The sequence below is a fragment of the Octopus sinensis genome, linkage group LG4, assembly GCF_006345805.1.
Source record: "Octopus sinensis linkage group LG4, ASM634580v1, whole genome shotgun sequence".
Classification (NCBI taxonomy): domain Eukaryota; kingdom Metazoa; phylum Mollusca; class Cephalopoda; order Octopoda; family Octopodidae; genus Octopus; species Octopus sinensis.
Genome location: NC_043000.1, coordinates 128,949,731 through 128,959,730, shown reverse-complemented (window position 1 = coordinate 128,959,730; position 10,000 = coordinate 128,949,731). Strand labels below are relative to the sequence as shown.

At 38.4% G+C, this 10,000-nt stretch overlaps 1 long non-coding RNA gene across 2 annotated transcripts in view; it reads right to left on the bottom strand.

The window, feature by feature from the left end:
* LOC115210340 overlaps window positions 1–10,000 on the bottom strand; it is a 138,946-nt gene that overhangs the window by 48,952 nt on the left and 79,994 nt on the right. The window lies entirely within an intron of this gene.

Here is a 10,000-nt window from a genome sequence, read left to right as displayed (position 1 = left end):
GATGACCACTCCATCTGAGCCTTTGCTTCAACAGAAGAGCTTCTATACTTACACACCGAGAGCCTTCGAGTATTTCAAGATCACTGATACGGTCCTTCAACTTAATGCTATAGATCCGTCTGAGGCACATCTGATGGAAACGTTCCAGATGTTTAAGGTGGTATCGATATGTGACCCACGTCTCGCAGGCATAGAGAAGAGAAGGGAGCACGCAAGCCTTGTACACCTTTATCTTTGTCTTTCTGCATATGTCTCGCCGACTTCAGAGACGCTTTTCTAGCCTTCCGAAAGCAACACTTGCTTTCCTAATTCTATATGGAACTTCATCATCCACATTGCCATATCTATTAATAGTGCTTCCCAAGTAAACAAACTGATCGACTACATCAAGTCGTTTACCATTCACATAGATATTTGGTACACTATACTGCTTACCAGGGGCAGGTTGATGCATGACAACAGTTTTCTTGAGATTGACTGTCAATCCTAAGGCAGTGTAAGCATCACATACATACATACATACATACATACATACATACATACATACATACATACATACATACATACATACATGCATACATGCATACATACATACATACATACATATATATGTCGTATGTGTGTGATTATGTGTGTGTGTGTGTGTGTGCATGTGTGTGTGCCCGTGTGTCTGTTTGTACATCTATGTGTCGGTGTTCTGTTTGAAAGTTCAAAAGGAGTAGACAACGTTTTAGCGAGCCAATTGTTCGTTATATAAAGAGGTTGGGTCTGATACTTTTGTCTTGAAATGTTGCATTTGTTTTCCCAGCCAGCAGACATTGAGGTGTAGATTTTGTCTAATTATATATTACCCCATGCTACTATCATTTATTATCCCTTGAGTACTGCTCAGGTACTTCAGTCAGAAATTGTAGACTTCGTCAATCTGAGATGCTTTCCACTTGCATGCATTTCTCAATTTGCTGCCGAGACACTTGCCGGTAAAAGATGAGTGGCAAAGTTGATCTTGGCAAAATGATTTGCAGTGCTTTAAGATTTTTTACGTTCTGGGCGAAAATCCTGCCGAAATCAACTTTGCCATTCATCTTTCTGGTATCGATAAAATACAGTGTAAATCAAGTACTGGGTTCAGTTTAACTGGCCAACCCCTCTCCACTCTCAATTTTTACCCTTGTGCCTATGAATGAAATCAGGCGGCGAGTTGGCAGAATCGGTAGCATACCAAACAAAATGTTTAGTGGCATTTCTTCCGGCTCTTTAGGTGTTCTATTCAAATGCTGCTAAGTCCAGCTTTGCCTTTCATTTTTTCGCGGTCGATAAAATAAAGTCCAGTCAGGTACTGGGGTCAATGTAATAGACTAATCAAAAGTACTAACTTGTGTCCAAATTATTGTTATTATTATTATTATTATTATTATTATTATATTATTATTATTATTATTATTATTATTATTGAGTGCATGCCATCAAAGTGACACTGGGGTAAAATATACGAAGCCCAGTATACCCATCATGACTACCCGTCTGATAAGGGTATACAAGGCACATGCATCACAACCATATGTGCGTGACATGGTGATCTGATATCAAGATAAACAGCACATGACCTTGCAGGTGGGTCCCAGTTAGAATTTTGTTCTGGTCGAGTAGTGCATCCCGCTCAAAAGGTCCCTGAATAAGGTTTGTTTAAGGATGATGAACAAAACACCCATGTTTCCAGACGTGAATTATTCAAACCCCAAAGAATCCCTCTCAACTCATGGCTATGATGCGTCCCCACTACTTCTGTTCATGATCAGATATGCCCATATCGTCAGCCACTAAGGGACATGTTCAACTGGTTATGGTCAAACAACTGACAAGTAAATCTGGTATTGAGCAGAATATTTGCTGTAGCCCATCTTTTATACCAAGACAAAACAATGTACATGATAACACGTCCAATCAGTTAAGATCAGAAGCTACGAGAGCCATTGCCTGGTACTGCATCAGGGCATTTATTATTATTATTATTATTATTATTATTATTATTATTATTACTGAACACAAATATTTCTAAGTATGCATATGGTTGCACAAACGCACGTACGCACACTCACACGCTTACACACACGCATTCAGCTTCACACACACACACACTTGCACACACGCAAGGTAATGAGTAATATAGTAGTATTAAAATAGTAATGCCATTCTTATATATAGCAAACATATAAGCACATCAGGACACAGAAAATTTGGTGAATGAGAAAATAGAAAGAAAAAGAGAAAAAGAAAAAAGCACAAAAGCAAAAACACTATACAAAAATGCACGATGCATTGAAAGATGATGTAAAATGCAAGAGATGCAGAAAGAGGAGAGGGTGCAGAATAAGTGTGTGAATGGGAAAAAATTAGCTGAGGATAATGTGAAAGATAAAGAGGAAGTGAGACGAAACGAAACAAAAAAATAATGGAGCGTGTATTAAAACGTGTTGTTGATCCAATACCATATATGGCTGACTTAAGATTGCTTTCATTGTTCCATATAACATAGTTCGCCTAGACACGCCTCCCCTCCTCTCCGTATTTCTCTCTGTTTATCTATTTGCCTCTCGATATTTCTTTCACTCTCTCTCTCTCTGTCATTCACAAAAAGGCCTGCAGTTAGTGCGTGCACTCTGTTGAGTTATGTGCAATGTGCAATGTACAATGAATGTAGCCCTGTTGCATTTATAAATGCACGCAGCTATATATATATATATATATATATATATATGTGTGTGTGAGTGTGTTTGTGCACGCATGTGTACGTCCTTGTACATGTAAAAATATGAATGGATCATCAAGTAGCTGTATGCATGGATGTGTGTGTGAGTGTGTGTGTGTGTGTGCATGTGTGTGAAGGGGGACACGCAGATTTTTTATGTATGTATGTATGCAGTTGCATATGTATGTGTGTGTGTGTGTTTTTTTTGTATATGTGTGAATGGATAAACAGCTAGGTGTATGCATAGTCATTTGGGGGAATGCGCGTGCGCGTGAGTGTTGCATGCAGCTAGATAGGTGTGCACGTACATATGCATGTGATGCATGAATGGATTCCTGGATTAGTGTAAGTGTAACAATGAAAGTTTATGAGTGGGAACACACAAGGTTATCAATGATAATAATAATAATGGTTATTTGCTTGAGACCACTTCAGAGTATTGCGTACAGGAATGTGCGTGTGTATTTCTGTACGTGCGCGCGCGGACATACGCACACCTACATACATACATACATACATACATACATACATACATACATACACATACATACGTTCATACAAATGCATGCATGGGAACGTGGTTAAGAAGCTCGCTTTGCAACCATATGTTTTCGGGTTCAGTCCTACAGCGCAGCACCTTGAGCAGATGTCTTCGAGTATAGCCCCGGGTCGACCAATGCTTGTGAGGGAAATTTGGTGGACATAAACAACACGGAAGCCAATCGTGTGTGTGCTGTGTGTGTATGTGTGTGTGTGTGTGTGTGTGTGTGTGTGTGTGTGTGTGTGGTGTGTGTTTGAATACATGCAAGGTCAAATAGTTAAGAAGTCTGCTTCGCGATTTGTGGCCCTCAATTTGATCCCACTGCACGGCACTTTAAGCAGCAATGTTTTACTATAGTCTCGGTCCGAATCAAACCTCGTGAAGGGAAAAGGGTTGAAAGGAACTATGCAAGGCCGTCGAATAGAATCCCTCTGTAATTCAAGGGCCAAACAGGGCACGCTGCGATGAGCTGATTTTTACCCAGCCATTTATTCTATAACCGTTTGAATACATAACGTACTTTGAGGAGTTGTGCTGATATTTAAGAAAATAAGTTAGGTAACACGCACACACGCACAAACACACAAAAGCTATTATAGGCAAGAAGCAAAAGTAAGCTTATACACACATCCATCCATACATATACATATGTATGTGTATGTGTAGTCTGTGTGTGTGTATGTGTGTGCGTCTGTTTGTGCGCGTGTGTGCATAGTAAATATCGTTAATATATATATATATATAATCCATTCATATTTACACGTACAAGGATGTACACACGCGTACACAAACACACGCACACACACACACACATACACACACACACACACACACATATATATAGAGAGAGAGACAGACAGACGGGCGGACGGGCAGACAGACAGACTGACAGGCAGACAGACAGACAGATGGACAGACACACAGGCAGATAGTTTGACCACCCAACTATTTCACGCTATTAAACAGCTGAGAGATCCTCCATTCACACACACACACACACACACAGGATGATGTAATGCATCTTGTGCAGTAGTGCTTGCAGCCCTCTCGCTTACAGCTCGCTGCAGATGATTAACCCATTTGGTGAAGCGAAAAGCAACCTAAAGTCAGTCTTCCCTATCAGTACACACCCTCCTCACTTCACTAACATTCTCTTAGTCCTCTCTGTCGACACATACAATAACTATGGCTTTACGGCTAACTTGTTGAGGGAACATGATTCAGTAGTGAATTACCTAGATATAGCGTGCAGGCGTTCTCTAGTTGAATATATCCTAAGATCAATGTAACCCACAACCTTGTCATTTAGCCAAGGAAGAAAAAGGCCAGGTGAGTACATCCCGAGAATAAAGCCAGCTGTGGCAGTCAGCTTTAAGACGGATAGGTTTGCAACAATTTCTAATAACTGGGAGGAGATATCGTTCCTCGTGGGGTTTTTTCCACCACATCTGTCTTCTTCACAGAGACAACAGGTGTATTGAGAAATGTGCACACCCAACATCACTATAAAGTTTCATTGCACAAGTGTCTCATTTTGAACTGTGGATCATGGATCTTGGATCCCTAACGACGCTGGTGATGATGGAGAGTCTGGTAAGAGGAGCAGATCTGAATATACTGGAAGAATCGAATTAGAATTCTACGTGTCAGAGATCAGCTCATCAGTCATTGACAGTTAGCAGTGAGTAGCAGTTTTCCCTTGTCTAAACCCTGTTATTGAGCAGCCCTATCTAGCGGCTACGCTGCTCATCTCAACCAGGATAAGACACACAAAAAATGCTTAAAATAGTTCACTCAGCTTAATTCCTGAATACGAAACCGCGTTTGTTACGACGTTCAGTAAAGCAGTTGTAAAAAGAAAAATATATGATAATATATAAGTAGGGCTTGTCACGTGAAATACACGGATACTGACTGATGTTGACAACTCGACGAGTCGACTCGAATGTTGATGGCGCTGCAAGTTAGTGAAGTGAAGCGCTACAGATATTGCTGCATCGGTAAGACCAAGCTAGTCGGAGATGGATCGCTTAATAAGGTTAAAGAGGGTTACAACTTCTGGAAGAATTACCCGAGTGTGTACATCACTGATATAACATCGGCTTTGCTGTGAGAAACAGTCAGCGTTTTAAACTGTCTGACGCATCGAATGACTTTAAAGTAGCTGATATCAGTCCGTATTTTCCTTGCTGAGAGCCGCTACTTTATGTTTCAGATATCCTAGGCACTAACTCTGACATCTGATAATCAGGATAAAGACTGCTTGCTTCTATTAGAGGTTAGATCAGGTAATAATTAAAATGAGTGATTTCAATGCAAGATTAAGGAAGAATAAGAAACCTGGGAAAAACTAACTGCAATGCAATGAAACTTCTCTCTGTGTGTAGAACACGATTTCAGAGTAAAAATCACTTTGTTCCCCTGTGCAATTGGGGGGGGGAGTAGAGTGTTCAATAGATCATATGATATTGGCAAAACTCACATCGCAAGAGCTTCCCTTACATTACCGAAAAAAATCAGACATTAAGAAATTCACCTGTTGCAATCTCAACAATCTTGATACTTGTAAGAACTTTCATCACTCTCCAGTTTCAGAGGTATCCCCAACTCCTCGGAAGTTTGCATACATAATAAAGGGACCATTTTAAGTTCCGTTCTTTATGATGCTACAGTCAAAACCGTCGGATAGGAAACGGATAAACACCTAACCTGGTTCCATAAGAATCCCGGAAAATTCTAAGTGGCATGCACAAGGCACACAGAGCATCTGTGAATAATCCTTCGCCAAACATTCCAAGAAATGATTGAGAAGTATGGAGATAAGCATGGTATGCACAATTTCTAGGGATACAATAAAGACTAAGTAGACATGATCTTTGTTGCAAGGCAGATTCAGAAGAAATGCGAAGAACAACATCAATAACTCTTCATTATGTTTGTGAATCTAATAAAAGGCTTTTGCCCCTGTAGACAGAGAGGTTCTGTGGAATGTTCCCTGAGTGTTTAATTTCCTGACAAGATTACAGTGTCTCGTGCGTCTGTGCCATATAGTGGTGATTTCAACATGTGGAACTATTAATCCCGACGCATTTTTTCTCTCTCCGTTTTTTTCTCTTTCTCTCTCCATCCCCACCTCATTCCTCTTTGCCGTTGAGCGTAGGTTCGAAACGTCAAAAACTTTTCCATATTTACCGAGTATCAAACTAATACACCAGGTTGTTGTTCCCTCACCTCCCTTTGTCTTTTGTTTACTGCACATTTGAACTACATACATACATACATACATACATACATACATACATACATACATACATACATGTATACATACATTCATACATACATACATACAAACATACACGCACACACACACACATATAAAAATATATATATATATACATAAGAGAGAAAGAGAGAGAGAGAGAGAGAGAGGGAGAGAGGGAGAGAGAGAGAGAGAGATCCTCATCATGAGCAGCATTAGCATCATCCATTAATGTCCCTCTTTTTCATTATGGCATGGGTTAAACGGTCCGAAATGAACAGCTGAGCCAAAGAGTTATGCCAAGTTCTAATGTCTGCTTTGGCAATCAGGTAGGGCTGCACTTCAGTGACAAACTGAAGACAGAACATGTATAGTAATGTGAGGGATTTGGTCTCCCATTCAGTAAATCCTGTGTTTAGGAGAAAAAAATATTGTTGAAGAAATCATCAGTGATTGAGAAAAATGAATTTCAAAAACGTTATTTGAAGTGGGATAATGTAATGTCTAAGAATACTTGAACATCTGCGGAGATATTTCTTGCATTCGTTTTATCTAGTTTCTTTGAGTTAGCATCGCAGATGTATTGCCACGGTCATAAATTTAGTGACCAGGGGTTTCATCAGTTTTCACTCTTCTAAACGATAAACATAATAATAAATATGAACTGCACAAAATCTCCAACTGTGAAGTCAGCATCAACATGAGATACATTAATATTTATATTCTCTTTCTTTTTTAATTTCATGAATTCTTCCTCTAAGAATTTTTGGTCCTAGAATATGCAAAGTTCCATTATTTAGAATTTAGACATTAACAAGAAGAATCTATATCGTTGCATTGTTTTAATTACAGACTGGATTTTCAGAGCATGTATCTCTCTCTCTCTCTCTCTCTCTCTCTCTCTCTCTCTCTCTCTCTCTCTCTCCTCTCTCTCTCGCTCCTTCTGTCTGGAAAAGATGTAAAATCCAGCTTCTTCTAACTATTACTTATATAGTGAGTAACACAATCAAGTGCACCAATGATTATGAGTACATTTGTGAACTAATAATTTGGACAGATAAGCTGTAAGTATCAAAACAACTTGTCAAGAAATGTTTTCACTGGTTCACATGCGTTAAGAAGCTGATCTTTACAACAGTCGGTTTTTTTTTTTATTTGTCCAGAAAACAACGCCAGGAGTGTTTTGCTTCCATTTAGTGGCTAGAAACATTTGTTAATTTATTTGTTTTTCCATTTGTCCCTGGACAGTCCATCATACGGATATTGTTTAGCAGTAATGGATATTGTTTAGCAGTAATGTCAACCCAATTAAAGAAGGTATTATCTTCATAACATATTAGGAAGCAGCCAGTGACATATGTAATGACCTCCACTGATATGAGACACAATGTTTTGATCACGTTTTGGAGGTCTGAAGGGTTCAATGCCTCCTTCGTTCAATAGATATTTTTAGCTGTGTTTTAATCTTCGGATTGCAGAGCAAAGCTTTCAAAATGCGACGTGATGAAACGGTATCGAGATCAAAAAGTCTGTCGATATTCGCATCACTCAAAAGTTTCCCCCGAAACATTGTCATGTATAAACCTTGTTGATTTACAGTGTTTCTACTCCAACTCTGGTTGTATGTATATCTGCTCGAAAGGTAGTGTCTTGTATGAAATATTTTCAAATCGGAAGTAATGCTGCATCTTTAAGTTCAGAATTTGTGTGTATGTGTGTTATATGTAGATCTATTTATGTATCGATCTATCTTTATATATATATATATATAATATATAATATATATATATTATACGGTTAAGTAATTGAGATTCTAGTGAATTCTAAAGAATTCACATGAAATGGTCCTTAACTAGGATGCACCGGAAATCTATATGGTGTTAACCATACGACAAGTGGGGTGATTACAATAGGAAAAAAGCAACAAGAATGGATTAAAATCTCCGTACGATCGTTTCGTACGAGGACATCTTTAATAAGCTACAAAAAATGCAGTGAATACAGATGGCTCGTACTCGTCAGCCGAAAAATGTTCTCTGATGTTTTTTCGGCTGACGAGTACGAGCCATCTGTATTCACTGCATTTTTTGTAGCTTATTAAAGATGTCCTCGTACGAAACGATCGTACCGAGATTTTAATCCATTCTTGTTGCTTTTTTCCTATATATATATATATATATATATATAAAATCCGGGATCTGGAATTATCCAGTAATTTTTTTGCTAGTTTATTTTGTCTCTTTGTCTTCTCTCCTGGTGCTGTATGAACATTTAATGTGGTTTTAGAGTCAAGTTTTGGCTGCTATTTCCAGTGTGGTGGTATCTCTTAGATAGCCTAAATTATAATTTTAATAACATTTATTACCTTTGAATGTTTTAATTCCATGCTGGACACCTGATAATAGAGGACATTAAAACATTCGGATAGATAGACGATACAAAGGTGGACAAGAGAAACAACAATTAGGACAGGCAAAAAAGACGGGTCATTCGTGGCTTTCTTTCCTCAGTTAAGTTCAGAAGTCACAACCATTTCGGGCAGTTAGTCTTGAGATGGTTCGATCTGTTTGCCTACATATATATATATAAAGCAAAATAGCTAGTTGTAAAATCTCAAGAAAAGATATAGTATTAACTGTACTAAACAGTAAAGTCAGTTGCCACATCAAAGTGGCTGTTGAATGTCACTACTGGTTTAACTCCATGCAGATTCTCCACCAGCTGGTTATCGGTGCAACACTCTGGCATGCAGGTGCTCGCGACTGAGGATAAGTCAAATAGCTCGAAACTGAGTAAGTCTCGCGATCTGGTTACCCGCTAGAGAGTTCGTTCCCCCTGCTAGCACACATTTCTATACAAGGAATTTTGTATTTTTTTCACAAACTAGGGTATGGCTACTGACACCAAGCTTAAGGATTGTATAATGTACAAGTATAAAGAAATTCGGCGGTACTGACGTTGGATATGATCTGTCTGATACTGTTAGTTGGAGAGATATGTTCAATTCTTCCAGTGCCTTCGAATTTAATATTTTTAATATTTAATATTGTGAAGTCCCATGCTGATGAAAAAAATGTTCGGGAAAAGTATAAATTATACATTCTTTATACCGATCTAATTCCGAAACGCGTACATGGGTAATCAAATATCGATTGATTTTCGTTATTTTTCCTCTCTGCCTTCGTGGATTGTTTTCGAGTAATTTGTTTTTGTCTGGGAGCCTCTTTTTAAGGTAGAGGAAATAGCTAAGGTCTTTTGGCTGCTATTTCTAAACTTCGGTATGTGGTAAAGCAAATCTTTGTTGAACCCTATTATAAAGTATTACTTTAATTTACCGCGAAATGGTGCTTTTTCATGCCGAATTCTACTTGGTGAAATTATTGATTACTAGTTAATTAATTAATTTTACCCTTTGTTATTATTGATACATATATATATATATATATATATA